Genomic DNA, 10,691 nt, shown 5'->3' on the forward strand with positions numbered 1-10,691 from the left:
AGGAATCTTCTTGTATCATTTGATTGCATGTGCCAGCTTCCATGTCCTCATCTGCAACTTGACAACTAATGGCATTTGGGGGCTAGAAATCTGAATATGAGAAGTCAGGCACTGAGTTTTCATCGCCCTCAAGAGGCTCCAAATCAAGACTAGTCAATCGCTGATTTCTGATTGCACGAAAATTGTCTCTAATGAACTGACATGAATCAAAGCAAAAAGGTAAAGATCCTTCACTTACTTCCCAATTTTCTGCACTTTCCTTGTCATTATCATAGCTAATATGTATCGGTTGGTCACTGTACTCAAGCTGCTGTAAGTGAACTTCCTCATCCCACAAACTAGCTGCTGATTTGTCTGCAAGATTAGCTTCTGTTTGGAGAACATAATCATCATCATCATACTGATCAAACTGAGGCAAATCATCAGTATAAAACACATCGTCAAGCATACATGTCATATCAACATGTCTCTCTTCCTCAAGATGATCTACAAAACAATCATTATGAGAACTGAGACAAGAAACAATATGTTTCGAATCAGCAACTTGTTCATGAACGTCATTTCATCTTTTGCAGTCATTTTCCGCACTATCTCTTGTACTGCACTCACCAAAATGTCAAGCTTTTCCTCTGAAGGTGTCATTTTCTCTGGATCCATGTTTTTCATCTCTTCTTCCTTCAACCTTTCCCTTCTGATCAGCAAGTGACCCTCTACATTTATTGCATTGTTCTGAATCTCTTCAAGTGTTGCGACATTCCTTTCTCTCAGCTGAAACTCCATTTCCAGATCAAAGGCACCTGGGTAGTGCAAGAGAGTAGATCTAGAAGGAGGTCTTATATCAACCGGCATTGAATAATAAACTTGATTAAATTTGGCTGAAAACTATTGTATTGTCTCCCCTGGCTGTCTTTTCAGCTGGTTATAGTCTTCTACAATAAGGAAAAGGTTTTGTCCGATCATCCACCTGTCGAGAAAAATTTTGACGAACTGCTGGAAATCTGAGATGGTTGCATCAGGCAGGGCTTTGAACCAACTCTTGACTTTGCCTTGCAAAGAAAGAGCAAAAAGCCTAATACTAACATCTTCGTTATCAACTTCAAAAAGGTCTAGAAAAGTCTCAACATTCAGCACATGTTGCTCAGCATTGACATTCGTACATTCACCGTCGAATCTTGGCAAGTATGGATCATAGTTTTTGGGGAAAGCACGAAGAAAATAAGGTAAAACAAGAGGTTTATACCTATCTGGGATTATAACAGTTGTAGGAATATATACAAGAGCGACGGGATCAGGTTTGTTTTCTTTAGGCTCATCACTCTGAAGAGAGGCATCATAAGATGTGGGAAAAGTAAGGAGGCCAGGATCAAAGGGGAATTCAATATTTACACTTTTTGAGTAGGTCAAGTGAAGATTCTGATCACCTTTATCATACAACAAATTCTGAAAAACTTTCAGGATAGCTTCAAGAATAACAAAGAAGTAATTTACAAGAAAGCATACTAGATCCTGAATACCATTCCACTTTGGATACCTGAACTTTGTGTAAGATCCTTCCATTTTCGCAGGGAAAGAGTTAGTCCTCCAGTGGAGTCACCATGAAGCACCGATCGCTAAATTCTTCAGTGAATGGAGTCACCAAGTGAATGATTTCAGCCTTCTTATGTCTAATCGTTGTCCACCATCAACAATCACCTCTGAACTTGAGATATGTACTGGGACAAGACAATCTACAAGCAAACCATTTTCAATCCCCAGCGGAGTCACCACTATGTTAGAGCCTAAATCTTCCTTAGGTTGAGGAAGGCACAATTCAGGATAACCACAAACCATGCTCAGCCTCATAGCTAGCCCTACGAGGACAGGAGAGGGCTCTCTCTGGGTCAATCTCAGCGAAAGAAAATCAATGGGGCTGGAGATGACCGAAATTGGAAACTGATTTTAGGCTAGTAAATAAATATGAAAGAGGTATTTTAATGAATGACTGAGTTTTTTGGGCTGTATGGGGACAAAGGACAACATGAGCAGTGAAATTAAGACAAATACGTAGGGTGTTTTGTGAGGCAAGACAGGCAGGGGGTTTAGCATTCAAATTCGTAAATAATATGGAGTGAAAGGTTGTTGAGAGGTTGAAAAGGGCATAATACATGAATCCTTTTCAACAGAAGAAAACAAAGAACATGAAAACTTTCCCAAGGCAGAGCAGTAAACTGAATTCTACCTTTTCTACTTAAAAAGCATTCAATTAGAAATGATAATGAATGAACTGTTAAATATAACAGGCTATGTATGAAATAGAAAGAAATACACATGCTAAACTATTGCCATATGAATCTCATAAACCAGAGCTGCAACCTTTCATTATTTCTCTGTCAAAGTTGTACAATGAAGTGCTGAGTTTTTCTCCCCTCTGCTCCCAACATTTTTCAACCCTTTACAAATGCTTTACAATACAATAAATAAGCCCCACTATGAGAAAACAAATCGATCCAAATAGGGAGCTGTTACAACTGAAATTATAAAAATAGAGAAAGAGTGATCCACTAAGACAGAACAACGTTACATTATTCCAGCTGAAAATTTCTGATGGCCAATAAAAAGGTGTAGCGTCAATCCCATTAAATCGTGGCTACAGACAAAAATAGGCTATACATTCCTATCTCTCTGCTATGACAGATGTCTTTGTTTTAGATTTAGGCGTTCGGTAGGTGTTGATGTCTCTCAATGCGTTTCTTTTCTGGAAAACGCTTAAAATGTTCCTGGCATTATTCCTTGTCTGCATATTTTTTGAAGGTGATGCCATTCGAAGGTCATATAGAACAATACTGCATCGTTGCTAGGAGTTTCAAAGAGTGGGGTGGCACAACATGGTCTTCATGATCTGCTGTCAATAACATTGTAGCAGGATACTGCAAATTCTATCCGAGTTTGTCCCATGGTGTCTTTACATCATGCAATGGTGAGTATTTAATCAACCAATGAAATTCTCCCTCCTTATCCAAAGAGCCATAGTCAGTAGTCCAGAAATGGCCAATAGTAAATTTATGGAAATGCAACATGTCCATAACACCCACATGAGCTAGTGTGCAACCAAAGAGGTCAGGTCTCTGATTTGTACAAGCTGCAACAAGAAGTCCACCATTACTGCCTACTTCAATACATAACTTTGTTGGTTGTGTATACCCCTCTGATACAAGGAACTCGGCGGCAGACATGAAATCATCAAAGCAATTTTGTTTTTTGGAAATAGAGCCCGCTTTATGCCATTCTTCCCCATATTCACCGCCACCACGAATATTTGCAATTGCCAAAACTACCCCCAGATGTCTTGAAATGACAATGCTATCAACGCTAAAGTTTGGGGTGATGCTCTTGCTAAAACCCCCATAACCATTTAACAGAGCGTGACGAGAAACATCTAGAGCAATGTCTTTTTTGGATACAATGAACATTGGTATCTGGGTTCCATCCTTGTTGATCACGAAAACCTGTTTAGCCTCAAACTCTGTTCGATCAAAGCCTGGAACAACAGTCTCTCTAAAAACTACTAACTCTAGTTTGACCACATCTAGGTTGCATCGATAGATAACACCAGGGATAAGAAAACTTGTAAAACCAATAAATATCTCCTTGTCTTTACGCCTTCCTGATATTCCAGAAACTGACCCAATATCTATTGGCAAATTATGAAGCAAATTTCCAGATTGCAAGTCTCGTATTTGCAAAACATACTTGACATCGCTTAAATAGCTTAATAGAAGTTGATTTTCATTGACACAAAAAGCTGATTCAAGAACGTCCTTCTCAGATTCTCCAACAACGTCACTCCATGCTTCTGGCTACGAAAGGGCATTTATATTGGTTCAAAAAGTGAACAAAGCACCACCATTTGCAACAGGATCATACGCTACTTCAAAGTTGTCAACAAGTTTTTGGAAAGGAAGCAACTCTTCCGTACCTTTGAAACCTTCAAGACCATGGGAAGAGTGTCAAGATCACAATAAAAGAGCCTGTTCACCCAGGCAGAGCTTTCTTTAATATATAAAGGAACATATAGTAGGCTCCGCGTGCCACGCCCTATCTTCAACATGATTCTGGCTTCCTTTTCCTCTTTAGACAAACTGTCTGTGAGCCTCAGATTAGCAGAGTACTAGATTGTTTCTCTTACCATTAGAGTGCCTAGTAGATTTTCTACCTGGGTCACATATCCTGCAGATCCATAAGTGAGCTTTCTCTTACACCTATTAACAAGGACTCTTCATGTCTGCATAGCATTTTTCACCAACCTCCCTGCCAACACATCAATAAGGGTAGATTTGCCCAATCCCAAAGGTCCCATGATAGCCATTATATGCCCAGGCTCTACATAAGCAGTCAATTTTCGAAGTAGTTTCTTAGTTTCTCCCTTCGCATTTGTCACTGCAACAGTCAAGTCCGTCCATGTGAGATACGCAGAGAGCTGCCCAATCTCAGCAGTATTAGCTGTTGTCCTCCACGGAGAATGGCTGGGAGGGCTCAGATAACTTTGGTGATTGAGGCTTCCATGTGATTTCTTGGCGATCTGTAGGAAATTCGAGCAGTTTCAGGCCTTTAAATGTATGCACCGCGCGGGAGGCCCAATGCACTGTTCCTCTTAGGTGTGTCGCTCCCATGTTAAAATGCACTGCGCCGCACCTCCCAGTGCACCGCAACACCCCGCCTATGCGCCGCGGACACACTAAGACAGTCATAGCTTGAAAATTCACAAGTTTGCCCTCTCTCCTACTAATCTCCGACTTCAATCGATCTTTTGAGCGCAAATGACATGAATAAATATAGAAATATGTATATCAAGCCATAAATTTGATTTCTTCACATCAAAATTAGCATTTCTTCACTTTGATTTTTGGCTAAAAAGATGGCTTTTTGGTTGATTCTTGCAGGAGATGGCGGCATGTCTTCGGAAAAGGATGACCCAAGGCTGTAGTTGAAGTATTTCATGGCGGAACACTTTACATATTTATTACAAACATTAATTTGATGATTTCCTCTTCAAAACAAAGTTTTGAAGAGGAATCAACCTTGAGCATGATCGATGATGAAAATTTGGAGATGAAACTTATTAAATCTCCCTCTAGCCTGCTGGCACTAAATCCTAGACCTAATGGCTAAAATAACTCTTTGCTGACTTAGACATCGAACAAAACTGTAAATAACCTTAAAATTGATTTGATGAATAGACCTGAGCCAGTAGGTACAAATCATGAGGGGTAATGACTGACAAGACCCTTCCGTCAGATTATGGCTTGCCCCTAGCGAAATGAAAATGAGTGAATCGAGCGAGACACCTAAAAAATGAAATGCAGAAAGAGTTTTGATCTCTGATGGAGGACTGACAAGGCTGACTCTAACAAAACCAATGCAAAGTTGCTCCCTTCATAGTAGAGGGGAACAGTTTCAGCTTCTGGGGGTCAGTAGTGTAATCATATCCCCTACATAAAACATCAAATTCGAAAAGGAATGCATCAAGATCCTTTGATGTTAGCCCATGGAAGGTAGGAATATTCTGTAATGGAATAATTTTCATGGGAGCATTTATAGTTGTACCAACAATATGGTATTGTAATGTAGAGGTCTGAGGCTGTTGCTAATTATGAGCCATTTGGTCAAAAATGTGCCAATATCCTTCAGGGATTTCCGGAGCTGGAGATTTGTTCATGGGGTTTTTAGAAGAGACTTTTAGAATGATTTTAACAACACTACCTTGGTCTGAAATACTGGGTGTCCTCTGTTCAACCACTACTTCAGGAGATTTAGGTTCTGATGATTTAATATTTTAAGAACTATATGTTTCTCCTTCTCCTTCATGGAGATGGCACGAATTTCCTTCTTTTAAAGGGCTAGGCTGTAAATTTTTAGTGTTCTGAAAACTCTATTCAGACCCTTCAGTCTTGCTATGAATATCAGAATTAGCTACAGATGGTGATCCTGCGGCTTGAAGGGTTACAGTAAGATTTCTTGTAGAAACGGTTTTGGGTCCTACTAATGACTGAGACTCTACTTCTCTTATGATTTCATCATTGAAGGTTGATCGTCTAAGAGTCACCGATCCCTTAGATTTTTCAAATCTGGGTGGAGGAATTATATTTTTTTCTACTCTTTTCTTCTTAGTCATTCATACTGAAATACAAACATTTATTTCTACTTCAATTCCTACGCAATTTTGCTAAAAAGCGGGAAAAGGAGCAAGCACTTTACTTGCTCGTACATAGGTTCTTTTCTTCCATTTTTAATACCCAATTCTTTCATAGCAAATGAACATCAAACATTTATTTCTACTTCAATTCTTATGCAATTGTGCTAAAAAACGGGAAAAGGAGCAAGCACTTTACTTGCTTGTACACAGGTTCTTACCTTCCGTTTTTAATACCCAATTCTTTCATAGCAAATAAATATCAAACATACATCACCTTCTATGAAATAGAAACACTCTCCTAGGAAACGACGCCAAAATTTTGGGCACATATAAGATGTCTTTTAGAACTCGTAAATGCCTCACATTAATTATCGACCTGGGTAAATCTTTTTGTTTCAAGAGTGTACATAGTATTTCCAAGTGATGGAAATCATTGGATCTACAGAGAGTAATGTTGGAAATAATACTGAGAGGGGGGGGGGGTGAATCAGTATTATCAACTCAATAAAAATTTTTCATTTCCAAACTCTGATTCATATATGTTGCTTCAGTTAAGAATACCCAAGTAAATTCAATAAACTTATGATTCAGTTAATTGATCTTCAATGAGTGCATTAGAACATTGTCAACCATATTAACAGAAAACAGGTGCAGTAAAATAGAACAGATCATCACACACAAACCATACACATGAACACCATCATATAAGGTGGAAACCCAATGCGGGAGAAAACCACCTGCTGCAAGTCATCTCAATCTTCTTCTTAATAAGAAAATCCTTTTACAATATTTCTGTACTGGTGCAGTCTTATACTAGTATGCAGGCTTCTACCTGCAGAGAGCTAGAACTCCCATAGATCTTGTACTAGCCGATTCATTTACTAGTATGCAGGCTGCTACCTGCTACAATGCTTTTGTACTAGCTAAGATACTAGTACGTAGGCGCCAGCCTACAATCTTCTTTCCTCCGGGTACCACATTTCATACATTTTCCAACTGGATACACTTGAAGCACAATACATAATCTGAAAGGCCACGTTTCATCCAATTTTCATATTGGACACTTTAATATCATTGAAGCACATAATCAATCAATCTTTTGAATCACCGAATCACCAGATTAATACACTTTACAAGGATAGTATGTATGTCAGCAATCAGATCTAGTCTATCAGATCATATAAGGATAAGCCATTATGAACATAACCAAATCAATCACTTCTTAGAATGCTGCAAGTGTCCGCAGCTACACAAACTTCTTCTTGGCAAGCATCCACACCTAAGGATGTGGGTGGCCTGCGAACTTTCGCTCTGCACCCATCTCTAGCCTGCGAACCTCCGTGCCTTTTCCTTAATCTACTTGAGTATCATCACACTTTCTCCTTCACTAGCCTGCAGATCTCCACACTTATTGAACAGTGATTATCCACACCTGAAGAGACTTCTGTCTTATGCGTGTCTGCGGCTGCATAGTTTCCTTCTCGGAGAGTATCTGCACTTACTGCTATGGGTTGCCCATTTCAAGCCTGCGATCCTTTGCTCTGATCTCTAATCTGTGTGCTTTCTCCTCGATTTAGATTCTGCAATCACTCCACTCAAGAATTCTGATCTATACTTCCTTAAGATCTTCAATCCTTTTTCAATACCATGCCAAAGGATCTCTTTTCTTCTTATATAGTCACGCTTTTGATAAAACCATGACTCGAAACCAGAGGATCCGAAAACCTGGGGCTCGCTTGCTTTGACTGATCTCTTAAGGAATGACTTAAGTGATAAAAATGGTGGAAAAACGATGAAAAAAGGTCCAAACAACAAAAGGCGGACTTTAAACTTAATGCACCCATAACAATAATATATCAGGTCTGCTCCTTATCGCTGTCGGCGCATGCCCATATCATAGCCTATAGCCGACGGTCGATCCGATGGATCGGATGCGACATGGCCATTAACCATGCTTTATATATATGTCGGGTCCGCTCCTTATCGCTATCGGCGCATGCATATAACATCGTCTATTGCCGATGGCCGATTCGATGGATTGGATGTGATACGACAATTAACCTTGCTTTATAAATGTATCGGGTCCGCATGCTTTCATTGCTGTCGGTGATTGGATGTGGGAAGCCTTTATATATGAGCGATTGCCGCGGATGTGATATTATTATAGACTACCTTTAATACCTCCATTGGGTCCGCCTCGTCTTATCGCAATCGACATTCGGGTGAGGCAGCACTGCGATATATGTCGGACGCGATATTATTATACACCAATTTAATGCCACCATCAGGTACATTACAATCGGAGGTTTCAATAGTGTCACATAGCTGAACCCCCGACGCACATATACACCTCCATTATGAACATAACCAAATCAATCACTTCTTAGAATGCTGCAAGTGTCCGCAGTTGCACAAACTTCTTGGCAAGCATCCACACCTACGGATGTGGGTGGCCTACGAACTTTTGCTCTGCACCCATCTCTGGCCTGCGAACCTCCGTGCCTTTTCCTTAATCTACTTGAGTATCATCCCGCATTCTCCTTCACTAGCTTGCAGATCTCCACACTTATTGAACAGCGATTATCCAAACCCGAAGAGACTTTTGTCTTATGCATGTCTGCGGCTGCACAGTTTCCTTCTCGGAGAGTATCTGCACTTACTGCTACGGGTTGCCCATTTCAAGCCTGCGATCCTTCGCTCTGATATCTAATCTACGCGCTTTCTCCTCAATTTAGATTCTGCAATTAATCCACTCAAGAATTTCGATCTATACTTCCTTAAGATCTTCAATCCTTTTTCAATACCATGCCAAAGGATCTCTTTTCTTCTTATATAGTCACGCTTTTGATAAAACCATGAGTCGAAACCAGAGGATCCGAAAACCTGGGGCTCGCTTGTTTTGACCGATCTCTTAAGGAATGACTTAAGTGATAAAAATAGCGGAAAAACGATGAAAAAAGATCCAAACAACAAAAGGTGGTCTTTAAACTTAATGCACCCATAACAATAATATATCAAGTCCGCTCCTTATCACTGTTGGTGCATGCCCATATCATAGCCTATTGCCGACGGCCGATCCGATTGATTGGATGCGACATGGCCATTAACCATGCTTTATATATATGTCGGGTCTGCTCCTTATTGCTATTGGCGCATGCATATAACATCGTCTATTGCCGATGGCCGATCCGATGGATCGGATGCGATACGGCAATTAACCTTGCTTTATAAATGTATCGGGTCCGCATGCTTTCATCACTGTCGGCGATTGGATGTGGGAAGCCTTTATATATGAGCTATTGCCACAGATGTAATTTTATTATAGACTACCTTTAATACCTCCATCGGGTCCGCCTCCTCTTATCGCAATCGGCATTCGGGTGAGGCAACGCTGCGATATATGTCGGACGTGATATTATTATACAACAATTTAATGCCACCATCGGGTCCATTGCAATCGGAGGTTTCAGCAGTGTCACATAGCCGAACCCCCGATGCGCATATTTGCCGAAATATATATATTAACACATATAACTGTGTTTATCCACCAAAAAGGGGAAAAGCCTTTGATTATTGTAAAATGCATATATATGGGATTTGGGTGCCCAACAACTCCCGATAGTGTTAATACATGCATATATGGGTTTTAATTGCCCAAACAACTCCCGATAGAGTTAAAGCATGCATATATGGCCTGATGACTCCCGATAATGATTAAGCATGCATCCAAGGGTTTTGTATGCCCCATTCCTCCCGATAAGCTCTTTATATATGAGAATGAGACTCTATTGCTCCGATAGGCTCCTGATGGCTCAATGGCTCCTGATAACTACTTCTGTTCTCCCGATGGCTCCTGATGACTCTGTCTGTTGCTCCCGATGGCTCTTGATAGCTCCCGATGACTCTGTCTGTTGCTCCCGATGGCTCCCGATGGCTCCCGATAAGCTCTTGATATGCTCTTCTGGCTTAGTAGTGTCTTCCAAAGACCTCCTTGCATATGAGAGTGCCTTTCTTACTCCGATAGGCTCCCGATAGCTGTGTATGCTCCTCTTCTTTGGCATATATATGTGACATATACATATATATGGTTCTTCTTGTCTCCTCTTGGCTCCTCTTTGGCATCTCTTGCTCCATCTGCTCCTCTTTCCTTATGGCTTGGCTTTCCTAATGAATCTGCTCTACATCCCATGTATTATGGCCCATCTGATATCTCTTCTGTAGTTCTTCTATGAGTGGGTTTCCATCAAGTACAACACATGCATCATAATGCCAACAAGTAATGCTCTAAAATAACTTATTAATTTCAATACAAGAGTAAACAAATCAAACCATAAACTACCAAACTTGTAACTTCAAAGAAATTAAACTATTCAAGCATCAAAACTCAATCTTAATCAAAAAGCTCTAATTGCAATTACAGGCCATAAGCACATCAACCGAGTGCACTGTAGCAGTAACATATCTCTTTTAGCTGAATAGAAACTTCTGCATAACAATAATACACCTGATCTAACCAATA

At 40.2% G+C, this 10,691-nt stretch overlaps 1 pseudogene; it reads right to left on the bottom strand.

The window, feature by feature from the left end:
- Positions 1–2,807: 2,807 nt before the first annotated feature.
- Positions 2,808–4,087, bottom strand: LOC149219659 (uncharacterized; annotated as a pseudogene).
- Between the last annotated feature and the right edge of the window lie 6,604 nt (positions 4,088–10,691).

This window comes from Pinus tabuliformis, chromosome Q (assembly GCF_031772625.1).
Source record: "Pinus tabuliformis cultivar Carrire ecotype Pingquan chromosome Q, CPIR1, whole genome shotgun sequence".
Classification (NCBI taxonomy): domain Eukaryota; kingdom Viridiplantae; phylum Streptophyta; class Pinopsida; order Pinales; family Pinaceae; genus Pinus; species Pinus tabuliformis.